This window comes from Grampus griseus, assembly GCF_964374135.1.
Source record: "Grampus griseus genome assembly, chromosome: 1".
Classification (NCBI taxonomy): domain Eukaryota; kingdom Metazoa; phylum Chordata; class Mammalia; order Artiodactyla; family Delphinidae; genus Grampus; species Grampus griseus.
The window spans coordinates 8,865,888-8,887,211 of record NC_139017.1 but is presented as its reverse complement, the minus strand read 5'-3'; the positions used below and the strand labels follow the sequence as shown (position 1 = coordinate 8,887,211).

At 40.3% G+C, this 21,324-nt stretch overlaps 1 pseudogene across 1 annotated transcript; it reads left to right on the top strand.

Annotated features, from left to right (window-relative positions):
• Window positions 1–1,855: 1,855 nt before the first annotated feature.
• LOC309834231 (ferritin light chain-like) lies at window positions 1,856–20,788 on the top strand (annotated as a pseudogene). The gene is made up of 2 exons: window positions 1,856–1,971; window positions 20,197–20,788. The product of its transcript is annotated as a ferritin light chain-like (transcript).
• The last annotated feature ends 536 nt before the right edge of the window (window positions 20,789–21,324 follow it).

The following is a 21,324-nucleotide window of genomic DNA, read 5'->3' as shown; positions in this document are numbered from 1 at the left end:
GTGTCTGGGAGGGAACTGGATGCAGATGCTGATGCAGTGAGGATGTGTGAGTAGGAGGTGGAGAGGCAGAGGAAGGGTACCAGAACACTGCGTCCATCGTTTGCCCAGTGGCTCATGCAGGAACCTGGATTTTTCCTGGATACCATTACGGGCTCCTGTGGCTGATAGGAAGTGTGCTCCCAGACTCCACAGGAAATAGGGTAACCTGTTTCCGAAGAGTGCCCACCCTTCTGTGGGGGCAGAATGTGATAACTGTGGGAAGAACAGGGAAGCTGAAAGCCATGAGTCGGAAGACACCTTAGTCGTAACTCAACCGTGGCAGGGAGGTGTCACCAAAGAGAAACAGATGGAGACATAAGTGGACCAGAGTCACCTCCAGTTGGCGAAGAACCCAACATAATGACCACATCATTCTCCTGCTTAAATCCCTTTCGTGGCTTCTTTTCATCTTAGTTTGAAGACCAAACTCCTTGGTGTAACTCACAAAAATCTGCACAATTACTACTGCTAGCTCACCAAACTCAACACATGCATTTGCTCTGCGGCTCCAGGCATACTTCAGCATTTCTAAACCTTTCTCAACTCTGTCCTGTCTCACAGCCTTCACACTTCCTTCTGCCTGGAATACTTCCCTCTGCACACAACCCCCAGGTTTGTCTACTTAACTCCCTCTTCTTCAGATTTCAACTCAAACTCCCCCTCCCCCCCCACCCCAGGTCAGGTCTCCTATGATCTATTATGATCTCACAGGAATCTTCACTTTCATAGCACTTATACTGGTTCATAATCATATATTTGTGGCTATCTGTTTCATGTTTCTCAACCTCACTAGAGAGTAAACTTCATGAAGACAAAGGTCATGTCTGTTGTTTTTACCATTCCATAGCCAGAGCCTCATTAAGTACCTCACACTTAGTATGGTCAGTAAACATTTATTAAACGACTTGATCCAAAAGACACCGTCTCCAGCACTATAATGAGACAAATATCATTAGCCTTACGCCATCCATACCAATATTCCTCCTTTTTATTGAAGGAATAGCCTGAGGGTGGCGAAGCTCTAGAAATAAGATTTCAGCTTTCTTTAGAAACTAACATTTCTTAATATCTAAAAAGCTATTACAAATTAATAACATTAACTTTTTTTTGGGGGGGGGGGCATGCCCCGCGGCATGCGGGATCTTAGTTCCCTGACCAGGTGTCGAACCCGTGCCCCCTGCAATGGAAGCACTAAGTCCCAACCACTGGACCACCAGGAAAGTCCCACAAATTAATAACATTAACTTTAAAAATATTAACACAGCAATAGAAAAAATGGACTAAATACATGACAGGTGCATACTTCACTGGCTAAGAAATACAAACGGTCATTAAACACACACAAGCATAAACTCCACTAGTAATCAAAGAACATAGGAAAGATAAGAACTACATATATTCTTATATATTCATTCAATTTCTTTTAGTAATTAAGAACTACTGGTCAGAATCTAAAAAACAAAACAAACAAACAAAACCAAACAGAAAAAGACTCATGGAGACAGAGAACAAACTGTTGTTCACAATAGGGGAGGGTGTTAGGGGTGGACAAAACAAGTGAAGGGGATTAAGAGGCACAAACTTCCAATTATAATTAAGTCACAGGGATGCAATAATATACAAAACAGGTAATATCGTCAATAATATTAAAGGATGACAGATAGCTAGTCTTAGCACGCTGATCATCTCGTAATGTAGGTAAATGTCAAATCACTATGTTGTACACTTGAAACTAATATAATGTTGTATGTCAATTATATTTAAATTTAAAAAAAAGAACTGTACAAGTAACCCTTGACAGTTTTTACATGTAGAAATGAACAGAGAAGGAACTCCATTGTCTAGTAACGCCGTCCCGGTAGTGACTAAATCTCCTGCTTACAACAACTTTAAACAAAAAACAACGGATGAAATGATCGAAGTACCAACAAGGTAGGAAGGAATTACTACACCGAAGAAAAGAGAAAAGAACAACTCAAGAGAGAAAAGAGTCCCTGAAAGATGCTTTTGCTCTTTAGACATCTGTCAGGCTCTGAAAATTTTAACTTTCATTTTTACGGCCTCCCAGGTCAACAGGAATAGAAATCAAAGCCCTGACTTCCAGAAAATAAGAATTCATTTGGAAATGCTTCCCACAAAAAAACATTTGGACTCCAAAGGATTACACATACTTGAAGTCAGCCCTTGAACAGTCTCATAGTCCAGAACTAACTTTTCAAAAACAATGAGCTAAGGAACACACACGTGTGTGCATGCACACACACACACACACATATGCACACACACAACTTGAGCAAGAACAGAAACCACAAAATGAAAAACAGATCCACTAAGACTTCAGAAATTGCAATAATCAGACTCATTATACGGCAGCAAAACCTTATCATCCAAATCCAGGCAAAGTAGTATGAGAAAGGTAAAATGAAGGCCAACATTACTCAGACATAGAGGCAAAAATCCCAAACAAAATAGTTGCAAACCGAATCTAGTAATACATAAAACCACATACTATAGCAGCATCAAATTAGGTTTATCCAAGAAATGCAAGGTGGGTTTAACATTGGAAATATCTGAGCATTGAGATCAGAAATACCCAGGCATTTAACGGGTAAGACTCTTCCTCTGGACACACTTCAATAGATACTATGACTCTATTACATTTGCAGGTCTACAGTTGGCCATCCCTTTTCTACTAACTCCTTCTGGCTTTAGCTATGTTCATAAAATATTAATATATTCAATTATGTTATAGCAGAGGTTGTAAAGTGGAGACTTTGGGTCAAATTCAGCCCTGTCAAATTCAGCCCTGTTTGGCCTGTGGTGTTTTAAAGAAAGTGAAGCCAACATTTACAAATTGAGAAATTTCAATAAATCCTGGTTTGGGGACTTCTTTCAAAAAACAGGAATATCTGGCAATAATGGCCCCTAGGTTTACCTAGAAACTATCAGCTACAGCTGAGGAATAGCTGCTCCTGTTAGATAAGGTGTGTATTCTCCTGTTCACTGAGAACGCTGCCTGTCTGGCCACGTGTCACTTGCCATTAATCTGTATGTGTTCTTTTTTTCTCCCTCTTAGAGTAAACTTGAGAGAAAAATAAAACATGTGTTGTTCTGTCTTGCCAATGAGAGAAAAAAGGAAACTGGACAAAGAGAGGCCTATGTGTCAAAGAAAAGTAAAGGAAAGCACATGTTTTTGTGAAAGTGAAGCCTATCACTTCGCGTTCAGTATGTTAAACCTGGTCAGCTTCACTCCTTTATAGGACCTGCCTGGATCTGCAGGCATACGTTTGCGACCTTTGGGTTACAGTCACGTCCAAATGGCATGGAAACAGTCTGCCTCATTCTAGGGACTGTCTACTTTTATATTCTGTTATGTGTTGACTTTACAATTTAACTTTCAGAACGCAGTCTTATTTCCCTAATTCCCTAGTTCCTGAGATGCACCTCTCTAGCCCCCAAATGCTGATAGTACTTACAAGTCACCATTGTTACTTATCATTTATCTTGAACTTAGACTGAAAAGCAGCTAACACCTCTGTTCTCTTTTCTCCCCTTGTTTCCTCCCCCCTCACCCCAAAATAAGCTGTTACCGAATCTGAGAAAAGAAAAATGTTGACAGGAATGTTTACACCGTGACCACAATATATAATAGTAATTTGGTACCTCAAGTGGGAGTTGATTCTCATAAACATTTGTTCAAAATACATAAATATTATTACGGCATGTGAGGCAGTAACTAGACTTATTTTAGACTGTTTTGTCTAATGGACGGGTAATAGTTACTTTTCATAATGTTGTCCCTGCTCTTTGGGGAAGTTATCACCAGTGACAATTATAATCTCACAATATGAAAAGCCAGCCCAAGCCTACAAAGCAAGACCATGTCTCTTCATCCATGTTTTCCCAATAAAGCAGTGAACCTCAGATTGAACGAGCCAATGAATGCACAAGCAGATGGTAAAGCCTGTTTCCAGTCTTGCTTCTTCTAATACCATCATGTGGTATTTATAATAGGGCTTCTGTCCTGACATTTACTGATGCTGAAATACAGACTTCAAAAATTTTTTAATGGTATTTCTATCCAAGGCCCCAGAATTGTCTGCTTTTATTTAAAGACATATCCAGAAAGCAGTTGACTTTCCTTTCGGTGAATACATTTGGAAAGAAGCTATAAAGATGGTATATACAAACGACTAGATGTTAAATTGGAGATGCTGTGCCAGAATACATGGTTTATATAGCTTGTACTCATAGGCTTGATTTCTTCTGTTTAGACTCAACCATGAGAGAGAGCAAGAGAGGGCCAGAAGTGTGTGTGTCTTATACAGTGAAGCTTGAATAGAGCAATATTTGTTTTAAGGGTTAGTTGTATAAACAGACATGAAAGCCATCTGTTTGCCCCATAAGTGCTACTTAAAATTTATAACAAAGGACAAAGTACATTTCAGCAGACAACAGAATATAGGTCAAGATCACACAATAGTTAGTATAGTAGCACTAGAATCCTAGGTGTCCCAAGTCCAAGTCCAAATCCAGTAGCCTGTAACATTTTGCAACAGGGAATTAGAATCTGAGAATAAAATTGTATGCAGAGGGCTTCCCTGGTGGCGCAGTGGTTGAGAGTCCGCCTGCCCATGCAGGGGACACGGGTTCGTGCCCCGGTCCGGGAGGATCCCACATGCCGCGGAGCGGCTGGGCCCGTGAGCCATGGCCGCTGAGCCTGCGCGTCTGGAGCCTGTGCTCCACAACGGGAGACGCCGCAACAGTGAGAGGCCCGCGTACCTCAAAAAAAAAAAAATTGTATGCAGAAAGGTCAGTGTTTTAACTGTTAAGTTGTGTTTACCACCTTTAAGAAAGGTAGCAAGTATGCATAGTTCTTAGAATGGCAGTAGACGCTAGAGTGAACAAGTGACTCACAGAAGATATAAAGACACTCTGCTTCAGAGGCTTCCGGCAAGATAGCGGAAGAGTAAAACGCGGAGATCACCTTCCTCCCCACAGATACACTAGAAATACATCTACGTGGAACAACTCCTACAGAACACCTACTGAACCCTGGCACAAGACCTCAGACCTCCCAAAAGGCAAGAAACTCCCCACGTACCTGGGTAGGGCAAAAGAAAAAAGAAAAAACAGAGACAAAAGGATACGAATGGGACCTGCACCAGTGGGAGAGAGCTGTGAAGGGGGAAATGTTTCCACACACCAGAAACCCCTTCGCGGGCGGAGACTGCGGCTGGCGGAGGGGGAAAGCTTTGGAGCCCCGGAGGAGAGCACAGCAACAGGGGTGCGGAGGGCAAAGCGGAGAGATTCCCGCACAGACGATCGGTGCCGACCCGCACTCACCAGCCTGAGAGGCTTGTCTGCTCACCCGCCGGGGCGGGCGGGGCTGCGATCTGAGGCTCGGGCTTCGGTCGGAGCGCTGGGAGAGGACTGGGGTTGGCGGCGTGAACACAGCCTGCAGGGGGTTAGTGCGCCATGGCTAGCCGGCAGGGAGTCCGGGGAAAAGTCTGGACCTGCCGAAGAGGCAGGAGACTTTTTCTTACCTCTTTGTTTCCTGGTGCGCGAGGAGAGGGGATTCAGAGCGCTGTTTGAAGGAGCTCCAGAGACGGGCGCGAGCCGCGGCTAAAAGCGCGCACCCCAGAGACGGGCATGAGACACTAAGGCTGCTGCTGCTGCCACCAGGAAGCCTGTGTGCGAGCACAGGTCACTATCCACACCCCCTTTCCGGGGAGCCTGTGCAGCCCACCACTGCCAGGGTCCCGGGATCCAGGAACAACTCCTACGGGAGAAAGCACGGCGTGCCTCAGGCTGGTGCAACGTCATGCCGGCCTCTGCTGCCGCAGGCCCGCCCCGCACTCCGTGCCCCTCCCTCTCCCCGGCCTGAGTGAGCCAGAGCCCCCGAATCAGCGGCTCCTTTAACCCCGTCCTGTCTGAGCGAAGACCAAACGCCCTCCAGCGACCTACACGCAGAGGCGGGGCCACATCCAAAGCTGAGCCCCGGGAGCTGTGAGAACAAAGAAGAGAAAGGGAAATCTCTCCCAGCAGCCTCAGAAGCAGCGGATTAAAGCTCCACAATCAACCTGATGTACCTGCATCTGTGGAATACCTGAATAGACAACGAATCATCCCAAATTAAGGAGGTGGACTTTGAGAGCAAGATTTATGATTTTTTTCCGCTTTTCCTCTTTTTGTGAGTGTGTATGTGTATGCTTCTGTGTGAGATTTTGTCTGTATAGCTTTGCTTCCACCATTTGTCCTAGGCTTCTATCCGTCCGTTTTCTTTGTGTTTCTAACTTTTTTCTTTTTTTCTCTTAATAATTATTTTTTATTTTAATGACTTTATTATATTTTATCTTATTTTATTTTGCTTTAACTCCTTTTTTTCCTTCCTTCCCTCCTTCCTTCCTTCCTCCCTCCATCCCTCCCTCCCTCCTTTCTTTCTTTCTGTCTTTCTCTCTTTCTACTTCTACTAATTCTTTCTTTCTACTTTTTCTCCCTTTTATTCTGAGCTGTGTGGATGAAAGGCTCTTGGTGCTACAGCCAGGAGTCAGTGCTGTGCCTCTGAGGAGGGAGAGCCAACTTCAGGACACTGGTCCACAAGAGACCTCCCAGCTCCACATAATATCAAACGGTGAAAATCTCCCAGAGATCTCCATCTCAACACCAGCACCCAGCTTCACTCAACGACCAGCAAGCTACAGTGCTGGACATCCTATACCAAACAACTAGCAAGACATGAACACAACGTTACCCATTAGCAGAGAGGCTGCCTAAAATCATAATAAGTCCACAGACACACCCAAACACACCACCAGACGTGGACCTGCCCACCAGAAAGACAAGATCCAGCCTCATCCACCAGAACACAGGCACTAGTCCCCTCCACCAGGAAGCCTACACAACCCACTGAACAAACCTTAGCCACTGGAGACAGACATGAAAAACAACGGGAACTACGAACCTGCAGTCTGCAAAAAGGAGACCCCAAACACAGTAAGATAAGCAAAATGAGAAGACAGAAAAACACACAGCAGATGAAGAAGAAAGATAAAAACCAACCAGACCTAACAAATGAAGAGGAAATAGGCAGTCTACCTGAAAAAGAATTCAGAGTAATGATAGTAAAGATGATCCAAAATCATGGAAATAGAATAGACAAAATGCAAGAAACATTTAACAACGACCTAGAAGAACTAAAGATGAAACAAAGAATGATGAACAACACAATAAATGATATGAAAAATACTCTAGATGGGATCAATAGCAGAATAACTGAGGCAGAAGAACGGATAAGTGACCTGGAAGATAAAATAGTGGAAATAGCTACTGCAGAGCAGAATAAAGAAAAAAGAATGAAAAGAACTGAGGACAGTCTCAGAGACCTCTGGGACAACATCAAACGTGCCAACATTCGAATTATAGGGGTTCCAGAAGAAGAAGAGAAAAAGAAAGGGGCTGAGAAAATATTTGAAGAGATTATAGTTGAAAACTTCCCAAATATGGGAAAGGAAATAGTTAATCAAGTCCAGGAAGCACAGAGAGTCCCATACAGGATAAATCCAAGGAGAAACACGCCAAGACACATATTAATCTAACTGTCAAAAATTAAATACAAAGAAAACATATTAAAAGCAGCAAGGGAAAAACAACAAATAACACACAAGGGAATGCACATAAGGTTAACAGCTGATCTTTCAGCAGAAACTCTGCAAGCCAAAAGGGACTGGCAGGACATATTTAAAGTGATGAAGGAGAAAAACCTGCAACCAAGAGTACTCTACCCAGCAAGGATCTCATTCAGATTTGATGGAGAAATTAAAACCTTTACAGACAAGCAAAAGCTGAGAGAGTTCAGCACCACCAAACCAGCTTTACAACAACTGCTAAAGGAACTTCTCTAGGCAAGAAACACAAGAGAAGGCAAAGACCTACAATAACGAACCCAAAACAATCAAGAAAATGGGAATAGGAACATACATATCGATAAATACCTTAAATGTAAATGGACTAAATGCTCCCACCAAAAGACACAGATTGGCTGAATGGATACAAAAACAAGACCCATATATTTGCTGTCTACAAGAGACCCACTTCACACCTAGAGACACATACAGACTGAAAGTGAGGAGATGGAAAATATATTTCATGCAAATGGAAACCAAAAGAAAGCTGGAGTAGCATTTCTCATATCAGACAAAATAGACTTTAAAATAAAGACTATTAGAAGAGACAAAGAAGGACACTACATAATGATCAAGGGATCAACCCAAGAAGAAGATATAACAATGGTAAATATTTATGCACCCAACATAGGAGCACCTCAATACATAAGGCAAATACTAACAGCCATAAAAGGGGAAATCGACAGTAACACATTCATAGTAGGGGACTTTAACACCCCACTTTCACCAATGGACAGATCATCCAAAATGAAAATAAATAAGGAGACACAAGCTTTAAATAATATATTAAACAAGATGGACTTAATTGATATTTATAGGACATTCCATCCAAAAACAACAGAATACACATTTTTCTCAAGTGCTCATGGAACATTCTCCAGGATAGATCATATCTTGGGTCACAGATCAAGTCTTGGTAAATTTAAGAAAATTGAAATTGTATCAAGTATCTTTTCCGACCACAACGCTATGAGACTAGATATCATTTACAGGAAAAGGTCTGTAAAAAATGCAAACACAAGGAGGCTAAACAATACACTACTTAATAATGAACTGATCACTGAAGAAATCAAAGAGGAAATCAAAAAATACCTAGAAACAAAGGACAATGGAGACACGACGACCCAAAACCTATGGGATGCAGCAAAAGCAGTTCTAAGAGGGAAGTTTATAGCAATACAATCCTACCTTAAGAAACAGGAAACATCTCGAATAAACAACCTAACTTTGCACCTAAAGCAATTAGAGAAAGAAGAACAAAAAATCCCCAAAGTTAGCAGAAGGAAAGAAATCATAAAAATCAGATCAGAAATAAATGAAAAAGAAATGAAGGACACGATAGCAAAGATCAATAAAACTAAAAGCTGGTTCTTTGAGAAGATAAACAAAATTGATAAACCATTAGCCAGACTCATCAAGAAAGAAAGGGAGAAGACTTCAATCAATAGAATTAGAAATGAAAAAGGAGAAGTAACAACTGACACTGCAGAAATACAAAAGATCATGAGAGATTACTACAAGCAACTCTATGCCAATAAAATGGACAACCTGGAAGAAATGCACAAATTCTTAGAAATGCACAACTGGCCAAGACTGAATCAGGAAGAAACAGAAAATATGAACAGACCAATCACAAGCACTGAAATTGAAACTGTGATTAAAAATCTTCCAACAAACAAAAGCCCAGGACCAGATGGCTTCACAGGCGAATTCTATCAAACATTTAGAGAAGAGCTAACACCTATCCTTCTCAAACTCTTCCAACATATAGCAGAGGGAGGAACACTCCAAAACTCATTCTACAAGGCCACCATCACCTTGCTACCAAAACCAGACAAGGATGTCACAAAGAAAGAAAACTACAGGCCAATATCACTGATGAACATAGATACAAAAATCCACAACAAAATACTAACAAACAGAATCCAACAGCACATTAAACGGATCATACACCATGATCAAGTGGAGTTTATTCCAGGAATGCAAGGATTCTTCAATATACACAAACCAATCAACATGATACACCATATTAACAAATTGAAGGAGAAAAACCATATGATTATCTCAATAGATGCAGAGAAAGCTTTCGACAAAATCCAACACCCATTTATGATAAAAACCCTGCAGAAAGTAGGCATAGAGGGAACTTTCCTAAACATAATAAAGGCCATATATGACAAGCCCACAGCCAACATTGCCCTCAATGGTGAAAAACTGAAAGCATATCCACTAAGATCAGGAACAAGACAAGGTTGCCCACTCTCACCACTCTTATTCAACATAATTTTGGAAGTTTTAGACACAGCAATCAGAGAAGAAAAGGAAATAAAAGGAATCCAAATCAGAAAAGAAGAAGTAAAGCTGTCACTGTTTGCAGATGACATGATACTATAGAGAATCCTAAAGATGCTACCAGAAAACTACTAGAGCTAATCAGTGATTTTGGTAAAGTAGCAGGATACAAAATTAATGCACAGAAATCTCTGGCATTCCTATACACTAATGATGAAAAATCTGAAAGTGAAATCAAGAAAACACTCCCATTTACCATTGCAACAAAAAGAATAAGATATCTAGGAATAAACCTACCTAAGGAGACAAAAGACCTGTATGCAGAAAATTATAAGACGCTGATGAAATAAATTAAAGATGATACAAATAGATGGAGAGATATACCATGTTCTTGGATTGCAAGAATCAACATTGTGAAAATGACTCTACTACCCAAAGCAATCTACAGATTCAATGCAATCCCTATCAAACTACCACTGGTATTTTTCACAGAACTAGAACAAAAAATTTCACAATTTGTATGGAAACACAAAAGACCCTGAATAGCCAAAGCAATCCTGAGAATGAAAAACGGAGCTGGAGGAATCAGGCTCCCTGACTTCAGACTATACTACAAAGCTACAGTAATCAAGACAGTATAGTACTGGCACAAAAACAGAAAGATCAATGGAACAGGAGAGAAAGCCCAGAGATAAACCCACACACATATGGTCACCTTATCTTTGATAAAGCAGGCAGGAATGTACAGTGGAGAAAGGACAGCCTCTTCAATAAGTGGTGCTCGGAAAACCGGACAGGTACATGTAAAAGTATGAGATTAGATAACACCCTAACACCATACACAAAAATAAGCTCAAAATGGATTAAAGACCTAAATGTAAGGCCAGACAGTATCAAACTCTTAGAGAAAAACATAGGCAGAACACTCTAATGACATAAATCACAGCAAGATCCTTTCTGACCCACCTCCTAGAGAAATGGAAATAAAAACAAAAATAAACAAATGGGAGCTAATGAAACTTCAAAGCTTTTGCACAGCAAAGTAAACCATAAACAAATCAAAAGACAGCCCTCAGAATGGGAGAAAATACTTGCAGATGAAGGAACTGACAAAGGACTAATCTCCGAAATTTATAAGCAGCTCATGCAGCTCAATAACATAAAAACAAACAACCCAATCCAAAAATGGGCAGAAGACCTAAATAGACATTTCTCCAAAGAAGATATACAGACTGCCAACAAACACATGAAAGAAAGCTCAACATCATTAATCATTAGAGAAATGCAAATCAAAACTACAATGAGATATCATCTCACACCAGTCAGAAAGGCCATCATCAAAAAAATCTAGAAACAATAAATGCTGGAGAGGGTGTGGAGAAAAGGGAACCCTCCTGCACTGCTGGTGGGAATGTAAATTGATACAGCCACTGTGGAGAACAGTATGGACGTTCCTTAAAAAACTACAAATAGAACTACCATATGACCCAGCAATCCCACTACTGGGCATATACCCTCAGAAAACCATAATTCAAAAAAGGTCATGTACCCAAATGTTCATTGCAGCTCTATTTACAATAGCCCGGAGATGGAAACAACCTAAGTGTCCATCATTGGATGAATGGATAAAGAAGATGTGGCACATATATATACGATGTAATATTATTCAGCCATAAAAAGAAACGAAATTGAGGTATTTGTAATGAGGTGGATAGACCTAGAGTCTGTCATACAGAGTGAAGTAACTCAGAAAGAGAAAGAGAAATACCGTATGATAACACATATATATGGAATTTAAGAAAATAAAATGTCATGAAGAACCTAGGGGTAAGACAGGAATAAAGACACAGACCTACTAGAGAATGGACTTGAGGATATGGGGAGGGGGAAACGTAAGCTGTGAGAAAGCGAGAGAGAGGCATGGACATATATACACTACCAAATGTAAAGTAGATAGCTAGTGGGAAGCAGCCGCATAGCACAGGGAGATCAGCTCGGTGCTTTGTGACCGCCTGGAGGGGTGGGATAGGGAGGGTGGGAGGGAGGGAGATGCAAGAGGGAAGAGATATGGGAACATATGTATAACTGATTCACTTTGTTAAAAAGCAGAAACTAACACACCATTGTAAAGCAATTATACTCCAATAAAGATGTAAAAAAAAAAAAAAAGAAGATATAAAGAGGTTACTAAGTGGACACACCAGTGTTTTTGACTGCAAATACTAATTCAAGTAAAATTTCCCCTAAAATCTGAAAAAGTAGCTGCATCACCCAAGATGTTCACGGTATTAACAAAACAACTTCAATAACAGTCCTGTGTGCTCTGAGAGAAAAACTTTCCACCTCATAATAAGTGTGCAGAGCATTCCAAATGTGCAAATTAGATATAGACTATTTCACGAATGTGATATTAAGAAAGGTCATGTTGGGGACTTCCCTGGTGCTCCAAGGGTTAAGAATCCGTCTTGTAATGCAGGCCAGGGGAACTAAGATCCCACGTACCGCGGGGCAACTAAGCCTGCGTGCCGCAACTACTGAGCCCACACGTTACAAATAGAGAGAAGCCTGCATGCTGCAACGAAAGATCTCGTATGCCACAACTAAGACCCGACACAGCCAAAAAATAAATATTAAAAAAAAACTCATTGAGCTGTACACTTAAGATTTGGATACTTTAATTACTTCATTATATGTATGTTCTAATTCAATAAAAAAGGGGTGAACAGACACACAAAATGAAAGGTCATGTTGGCAATATTAGAATAGAAACACTGATTCCTCGTACATAGGTGTTACATACGTTTTAGGAAATAGTCCCTTTATTTGGAGACAGTTTAAAAATTAAATTAAGGAGCCCCTCCAGATGTCATTAAGAAGCCAGATTAGAATAAAATTGAAATGAAATAAACTTAAATTACAACATATTTGAAAACGTGTGATATGAGAAGGGAAGTAGGAATATATCAACCAGTGATAATTATGGAGCTTACAATTTTGTCATTATGTCCCTAGCGATGTATAGGAAAAAGATATAGTAACATTTTGACCAAGGAGGTGTGTAGTAAACCAGGTAGATTTGGTTGAGGTCAAGTATGACAAAACATTTCCCAGGTTATGACGGCCAGTATCTCTAAAAAAACAAATAATTTCCTTTCCGATCACTTCTACAAGCAACTTTCTGGCCTTAATTCAGTCTCCCTGGTAAGTTCATCTACCAGGGAGAAAATGTATTGATAGGCCATTAGGAATATTTGGCCCATTTGGCAGTTATAACTATAAAGTAAATTAATAAATTGTCTTTTAGGCGCACTTTAGTGTCCTGCAAGTTTTATTAAATTGTCTCAAATATCCAATGTCCTTATCACCTTCAGTGAGTACACCTGCAACGCCTCAAATCATAAGCTTAAAGGGCAGATCTTGAACTGTGGTAACCTCACTAGGAGACACAGCCCAGGGGGCCCACCTGGATAGGTTGTTAGTGTCTAATCAGAATCATTATAATCACCAGGCCCAGAGCTCATGTTTACCACTTGCTGTGTGCATTTCTTAATAACTCAGCCAAGGTCAACAGTGTCTCCTGCAAGTCTTCTCGTCAATCCAGAGAGAGTTTTCTCATGTGCGTGCTTCCACTGTATGATTTTGTGATAATGCAACTTTCACCTCTAAGAATGGGGGACGGGGAGGAAGGAAGAGGGAAGGAGGGAGAGGAGAAGGGAAGGGTGGTTGGGAGGAAGAAGGGGAAAGAGAGGGAAGGGAGAAATGAGAGGTAAAAAGGAAGAGAGAGAGGCAGGAAGGGGAGAGGGAGTGGGAGAGGGAAGGAAAGAAGGAAAGGAAAGGAGTATGAATTCAGGAGCCTCAGCTCAAGTTTGAATCCTAGGTCTACTCCTTACTAGCTGTGTGAACTTGACCAAGGAACTATCTTAGTCATTTAGTGTCCTCATCTGAATAATGGAGATAATAGGATTTACTTCCTATCATGTGGGGATTAGAGTTACTACGTAAAAACACTTAGGACGGTGCCTGACACATTGTGAACGGTTTCACATTTTATTCCTAATAAATTTTCTAATCGACTGCACTTTTGCATTTTGCTATAGAAACTGAGAAACTGTAAAAGTCCTAAAATCAATTTCTCAAGTGCAGCAAATAAAGCCCAATGCCCACTGATTAGGAAAACAATACTTATTTCTGTAAATATAAAAATAACAGGGCTTCCCTGGTGGCGCAGTGGCTGAGAGTCCGCCTGCCGATGCAGGGGACACGGGTTCGTGCCCCGGTCCGGGAAGATCCCACATGCCACGGAGCGGCTGGGCCCGTGAGCCACGGCCGCTGAGCCTACGCGTCCGGAGCCTGTGCTCCGCAACGGGAGAGGCCACAGCAGTGAGAGGCCCGCGTACCGCAAAAAAATAAATAAATAAAAAATAACAGGTGAGGCTGTGCTTGTTAAATTTTAATGGGCATAGGAATCAACTGGGCATCTTGTTAAAATGCAGATTCTGATTCCATTGGCCTGAGGCAAGGAGAGTCTGCATTTCTTACAAGTTCCCAGGTGATGTCGGTGCTGCTGGTCTGTGGGCCACACTTTGAGTAGCCAGACTGTAGACAGTTTGATTCAAAGGGTAAAAAATAATAGGAGGAAGGAAGTAAAATAGAATAATATATTTAAAATGCTAGGGGAATGGCCACCAGTGGGGAGTACTCCATAATCAGCTGTATTATTGTTGCTCAGAAGGCATTCTAGGCATGCCTTAAATTGCACAATACGTTTATTTCAAATATGTGTTATACATATGTATATGTGTGTATATATGTATATAAACTGCATTTGTTTATGTTTTGTTCATGCTTAACTGCACTTAGGGAGCATCTTATTGAAAAAAAATCCTGTCAATACTTTTGTTATGAGAATAATTAGCTAATTTACTGATAGTTTATTTACATATTATTTAGAATACAAAATTAATATATTCTCATCGGAAAAATTCAATTATCTCAGAAGCCTATTCATTTCAAATGGAGAATTCCCCACTTCACCCTTAAAAGTTCTAAGCTCCTAGGCTAGTAACTATTAAGAGTTTGGTGTGATACTTTAAAATATTTTTTATTCTTATATATCCATATAAAATTGTTTTTTCAGAAAATCTACACCACTATAATGCAACTTACTTTTTCCTCAAAGATATATCAAACATCTTTCCATGTTAATATGTAGAAATTCACCTCCTTTTCAGTGATTGCACAGTATTCCAACATACTATGACTCATTTACCCATTCCCTATTGCTGTGCTCTGGGATGTCTCCAATTACTTGCTATGACAAATAATGCTATGAAGAATTTTCTTATACCCGTCTTTGTATAGGTGTCTGAACACATCTGTAATGTGGTTTTTGGAGTGAAATTGTTGTGAAGGATACAGACCACTGAATTTTGAGAATTGCCAAATTGCTTTTCAAAAAGGCTTCTACCACTGTTCCAGGAGCCTGCCCTGCTTCCGTGCACACTGTAAAACGGTCATTTGCAATCACTTTAACTTCTTCATAATCTGACAGGAAAAGGTCATCCCTTTATTATTTTAACTTTCATTTTCTTAATCACTAGTGAGATTTACTATCTTTTATAATGTCACTAGCCATTTCAATTTCTTCTATGAATTGCTTGTTCTTATCACTTGCCAATTTTTCTCCTGGGTAACCTTTTCCTTTTTCCTTCTTTTTTTTTTATAAGAGCTCTCTGTATATTGGATATTATACTGCTGATATACATATTACATTTTTTATGGTTAAGATTTTGTTGGCTTGCTGTCTTTAATGGGGTATGTTATTGTACAGAAATTTTTACAGAATCAAGCATTTCACTCTGGATTCTTTTTTTCTATGTTTTTTTAATGTTTTATTTCTTGCTTAGAGGCTTTTCCCTTCCCCCAAATAATAAAATATTCTCCCACTTTTTTCTAGTAATTTCATTTGTTTTAGTTTTAATGTTTACATCTTTAATCATGATGTATATCAAATTGTTTTTAAAAATACACTTGCATGAGGCTTTTACCACTGGAATTATGGTTTAGTCAATACTATATTATTATTGCTACAAGAAAGGGTTAGAGAAGCTTATCAATGTAAAATATCTGGATAGCCTAAAAAGGATAGGCCAGTGGTCCTAGCCTTTTCTAGGACCTACATTTTCTAAACGTAACTTTTATTCAACCTATTTTCATATTGACACCCCAAGTCGACTGTCATCAAACATTACTGCAAATTAATATTCTGAATTATTACATGTTGGTTCTGCCCGTATGTGATTCACTTTCATATTGCTGAGTCAGTGCTTCAGAAATAAAATTCTCTTCATTCAGGTCTCTGCTTAAATATCATCTCCTTAAAGGGACTTTCCATGGCCATCCTATCAAACCTCAGCTCCCTCCATCCTTTTGTCCTGGTTTCTTTTTACAGTTCTCACTGCTACTTGAAAAAATTACATTAGACAGGCTTGTCTATTACTTGTCTCACCAGGAGGGTGGGGCTTTATGTCATTCACCACTATACCTCTAGCATCTAGAACAACTCAGGTATGTTGAATAAATTTCCAAAGAATAAATTAACCAAAGATATTACCAGATCTTGAAAGGTATGTCAAGATGTTAACATATCAAGTCAAAAACAAAAGGACTAGGTATGCTTAAAGTGGTGACTCTTTAGTTGGGTCAATCACTGGATTTAGTGCCAGTAACTATGTGCTAAGGAAAATAACAAATTAAAGAACGTGTATGCTTGCCTGATCTAGGAATTCACTTTACCTTAAAAAATAAAATTCCTCCCTAAAAATTGAACGATCCAGTTTGCCTGTTTCTACACTTTATTCCTTACAAGCCCCGATCGGGGGCTTGTTAAATACATTAAAGCATATTTATATAATGGAATTCTAAACAGCCATTAAAAAAGATGTGATATAAGCGTAATTATTAATATGAAAGTTTAGGGTGAAATAGCATGCAACATAATCCCATTTTCAGAAAAAGAAAATATCTATTACATGTGTGAGTGTAAACACATTCTCTGGAGAGATCTACATCAGAATACCAACACTGATTATCTCTAGGTAATGGGATTAGATTTGATTTTTATATATTTTTTATTCTCTGTATTTTCTCATTTCTCTAAAATAAACACGTATTACTTATGTGAAAAGGAGAAATTGTTTTGGGGTGGAAGACCGTAGTAGTGTGTGATGAAGTGGGTTTGCACACAGCACCCACATCGACCTCGTCCTCCATCCTTGGAGTGCCTTCCTACTCTGCAGACTGAAGAGTTAAAAACCAATTTCCATACACTACCAAATGTAAAATAGCTAGCTAGTGGGAAGCAGCCGCATAGCACAGGGAGATCAGCTCAGTGGTTTGTGACCACCTAGAGGGGTGGGATAGGGAGGGTGGGAGAGAGGGAGATGCAAGTGGGAAGAGATATGGGGACATGTGTATGTATAACTGATTCACTTTGTTATAAAGCAGAAACTGACACACCATTGTAAAGCAATTATACTCCAATAAAGATGCCAAAAAAGAAAAAAAACAACTTCCCAGACTCCCTTTGCAGAAAACCTAACGTAAGACTTGGAAGTGACAAGTAAGGCAGAAGCCATCTCCATGGCATGTGCAGCCAGGAAGAGGTGGCAGTTTTCTGCTTTCCCGTGTATGGTCACTGGGCACCTGCAGACAGTGTGGCAGGTCCCCACTCCCAGAACACAACCTCTGCAGCCTGTTCTAACGTCAGAAACCCCACTGGCGAACCCCTTGGCCGTTGCAGTAGTAGCAGTTGCCCTGGTGGGCCAGTTAACGTATGTTTTGCTGGAGTCTTTTCTGGGGACCCAAACTTGAGCCCATTTCTCCATACCTTCCAATGATTTTGTAAGGAACTAAGTAGTTTCAAAATTCCCAATATTAATTCCCATTCCTCTTAAAATAGCTAGAGTGCTTTGTTTCCTGCAAGTAAGTCATCAATGATACAAAAAAGGTAAATTGTGTATCATCAACTTTAAAAATAATGTATACTACACAAATCTATTTCAGAATGTGGAGAGGGCATGTGAGACTAACATACAAAAACGTGGGGAAAAAGGATCACTAAGTACACTAACATGTTAATGTAGTCATCTCTGGTGGTAGAACTATGGGTAATTTAAATTTCATTTTGCTTATCTTTAAGTTTTCTTTTCTTTTTTTTTTTTAAGCAAAAACCTTAAAAGCCATGGTTATTTTTTTTTGAAACAAAAACAGAATCCTCTTACAGGAAAAGAGCAACTTCTGAATGTATCCTGAAATGTTTTAGGCAACTAGGATTAGTAACTAAAGGTATTAATCTGCATGTAACACTGTAGCACACACAGGAGTATGTATCGTGGTCTAAGTAGGGGAGCAAGTCCCCATGGTTCATGATCTCAGAACAAATATTTGTCTATTCTAGTGACACAGTCAAGCTGACTGCTCTCTGCTAGAAAAAGGGCAGCTATCTTGGGAACTAAACATATGAAATTGAGACTAGCCAGTATCGCAGCTGTTGGTGAGCTTTCTTTGTTTAAAACAGCAGAAGTATATCCCTTAGAACTGGCTATTTTAAAAGGCATAAAACAGAACGGAAGTGCCTTCACCTACCCAATCATTAAATGAGATTTCAGAAAAGAAAGGGCAAAAGTGAAATGAGCAAATGACTTTCTCTTAAACATTTCTTTAAAAAAATTTTTTTCCCACATAACTAACACTTACGTATTTCTGAATTGCTCTTTATTCCTCCATTTTCTCTACCCACTAGCTTCATGACATAGGACGCAGAAAAGGATGTCATACTTCTTTATTCACTGGCAGAAATTATCATGAAGGGTCACGATGCATTTGCAATCATCGAGGAAGCAGATAAAATAAACCATTCTTACTATGCAAATGACTATCAAGGAATTGTATTAGAATTAGATTAATAAGAAAATATCCTTATATCTATTAACTCAGTGATTTTATAAAGCTAATTTTTATTTAGTTATTTATTTACTTTTTGGCCTAAAACTACATAAATTTATTCTCTTACAGTTTTGGAGGTCAGTCCAAAATGAGTCTCACTGAGCCAAAACTAAGATGTCAGCAGGGCTATGTTCCTTTCCAGAGGCTCTAGGGGAAAACCCCTTGCCTTGCCTTTTCCAGAATAAAGCTAATTTTTAAATGTCATTTGATACTAGCTACTTGTATTAAAAGTATCTTTCAATGACAAGTTTTTAATTTTCATGAACACTAATTTTAGATCTTTTATCGTTGTTTTCTGTTACCTAAGATATTCACCTCTGTTTCCTCTAAAAAGCTTTGTATTTTAGCTATCACATTTAGGTCTGTCATGCATCTCAAATTCATTTTTGTGAGGTAGGGAATCATGGTCCATTTTTTTCCATGGGGATATTTAGCTGTTCCGGCTCCATTTGTTGAAAAGATTTCCCTTCTCTGTTGGATTGCTTTGCTACCTCTGTCAAAAATCAAGTGACCATATAAATGTAGATTTGTTTTTCGGCTCTCTCTTCTATCCCACTGAGGTATTTGTTGATCCTTAATGCCAGTATCACACCGTCCTTGATTACTGGATACTACCTACTACAATACTCCTTGTATTGCTTTACAAAATTTAAGACTCTACAAAAGAGGGTATATAAATTAAGTTGAAATAAATGTATGGGCTCAAGATGAGCTTCAAATAATCCTTATGAAATCACTGTTATACTGTATCATGGCTTTGAAAACACTCCATAATCACTATCGTTTCCAAAGTGAAATATATTTACCCACAAATGAAAAACTACAAATTCTTCATGACCTTCAACTGAAATTACGTATGAAAAATATTTCATTAATTTTACTATTCAACTTCCCACCAGGTCTTCCCCACATTAGTTAAAAATACTACAGTGTAGTAAGCCTAAAAACAATCCTTAGGCAGTGTGCTCGGTGGTCCCGAGGATCTCTGTCTCTTGCTTCAACCGTGTTTGGACGGAACAGACCCAGGGACGCCCCTTGTTCCAGCCTCTGACCACCCTCCAACCTTTTTTCCCCGTCTTAACTTTTGGAATCAGCCACACAGCTATCCTCGGCCACCAGGGCCGGACAACTCCATTTTTTGAGCTTAACTCCTTATTAACCCATCAACTGGGAGCTCCAGGATTCCTCAGAATGATTCCACCCAGGTGGAGGCTGTCCTCCACGGCCTGGTCAACATGCATCTGTAGGCCTCCTACACCTACCTCTCTCTGGGCTTCCATTTCCAACGAAGCGTTGTGCCTCGGGGGGGCGTGGGCCACTGCTTCTGCGAATCGGCGGAGGAGCAGCGCGAGGGCGCCGAGCGACCCTTGAAAATGCAAAAGCAGTGCAGCCACCTGGCCGTCTTCCAGGACGTGCAGAAGCCGTCCCAAGAGGAGTGGCATAAAACGCAGGACGCTCCAGAAGCCGCTGTGTTCACGGAGAAGAACCTGAATCAGGCCCTCGTGGACCTGCATGCCCTGGGTTCTGCCCGCGCAGAGCCCCGCCTCTGTGACTTCTTGGAGGGTCACGCCCTAGATGAGCAGGTGAAACTCATCAAGAAGATGGGCGACCACCTGACTAAGCTCCGCAGGCTGGCTGGTCCCCAGGCTGGGCTGGGCCAGTATCTCTTCGAAAGGCTCATCCTCAAGCACGACGAGAAGCGTCCAAAGTCCAGTGGCCTTTGAGGAGCCCCTCTGGTGTCAGGTCTTCTGCCTGAAGCAGCTCTCGGCAGCAAGTAGGCACCTTTTTTTTTTTTTTTTTTTTTGCGGTACACGGGCCTCTCACTGCTGTGGCCTCTCCCGTTGCGGAGCACAGGCTCCGGACGCGCAGGCTCAGCGGCCATGGCTCACGGGCCCAGCCGCTCCGCGGCATGTGGGATCTTCCCGGACCGGGGCACGAACCCGTGTCCCCTGCATCGGCAGACGGACTCTCAACCACTGCGCCACCAGGGAAGCCCAGTAGGCACCTTTTTAACCACGCTGGAGCCCTCTCCCAACCCTTGGACCAAATGGAAACAATAAAGCTTTTTACAGGAAAAAAAAAATTCACGTGTTTGAAACTAGAGGATGCATACACAGTCTCTCTACATGTTTAAACTTTTCTATAATAAAATATTAAAGTCATGTATCAATTTCAGAAAGGTACCTAGTAAAGAAAAAAGATTATTTCCTTTACAAACATAAGTTTTATAAAATTTCCTTTAAAGTTTAACTTGGAAAAGAAGATTAAGAGCAAGAATACAATATTATTTTATAAAATAAAA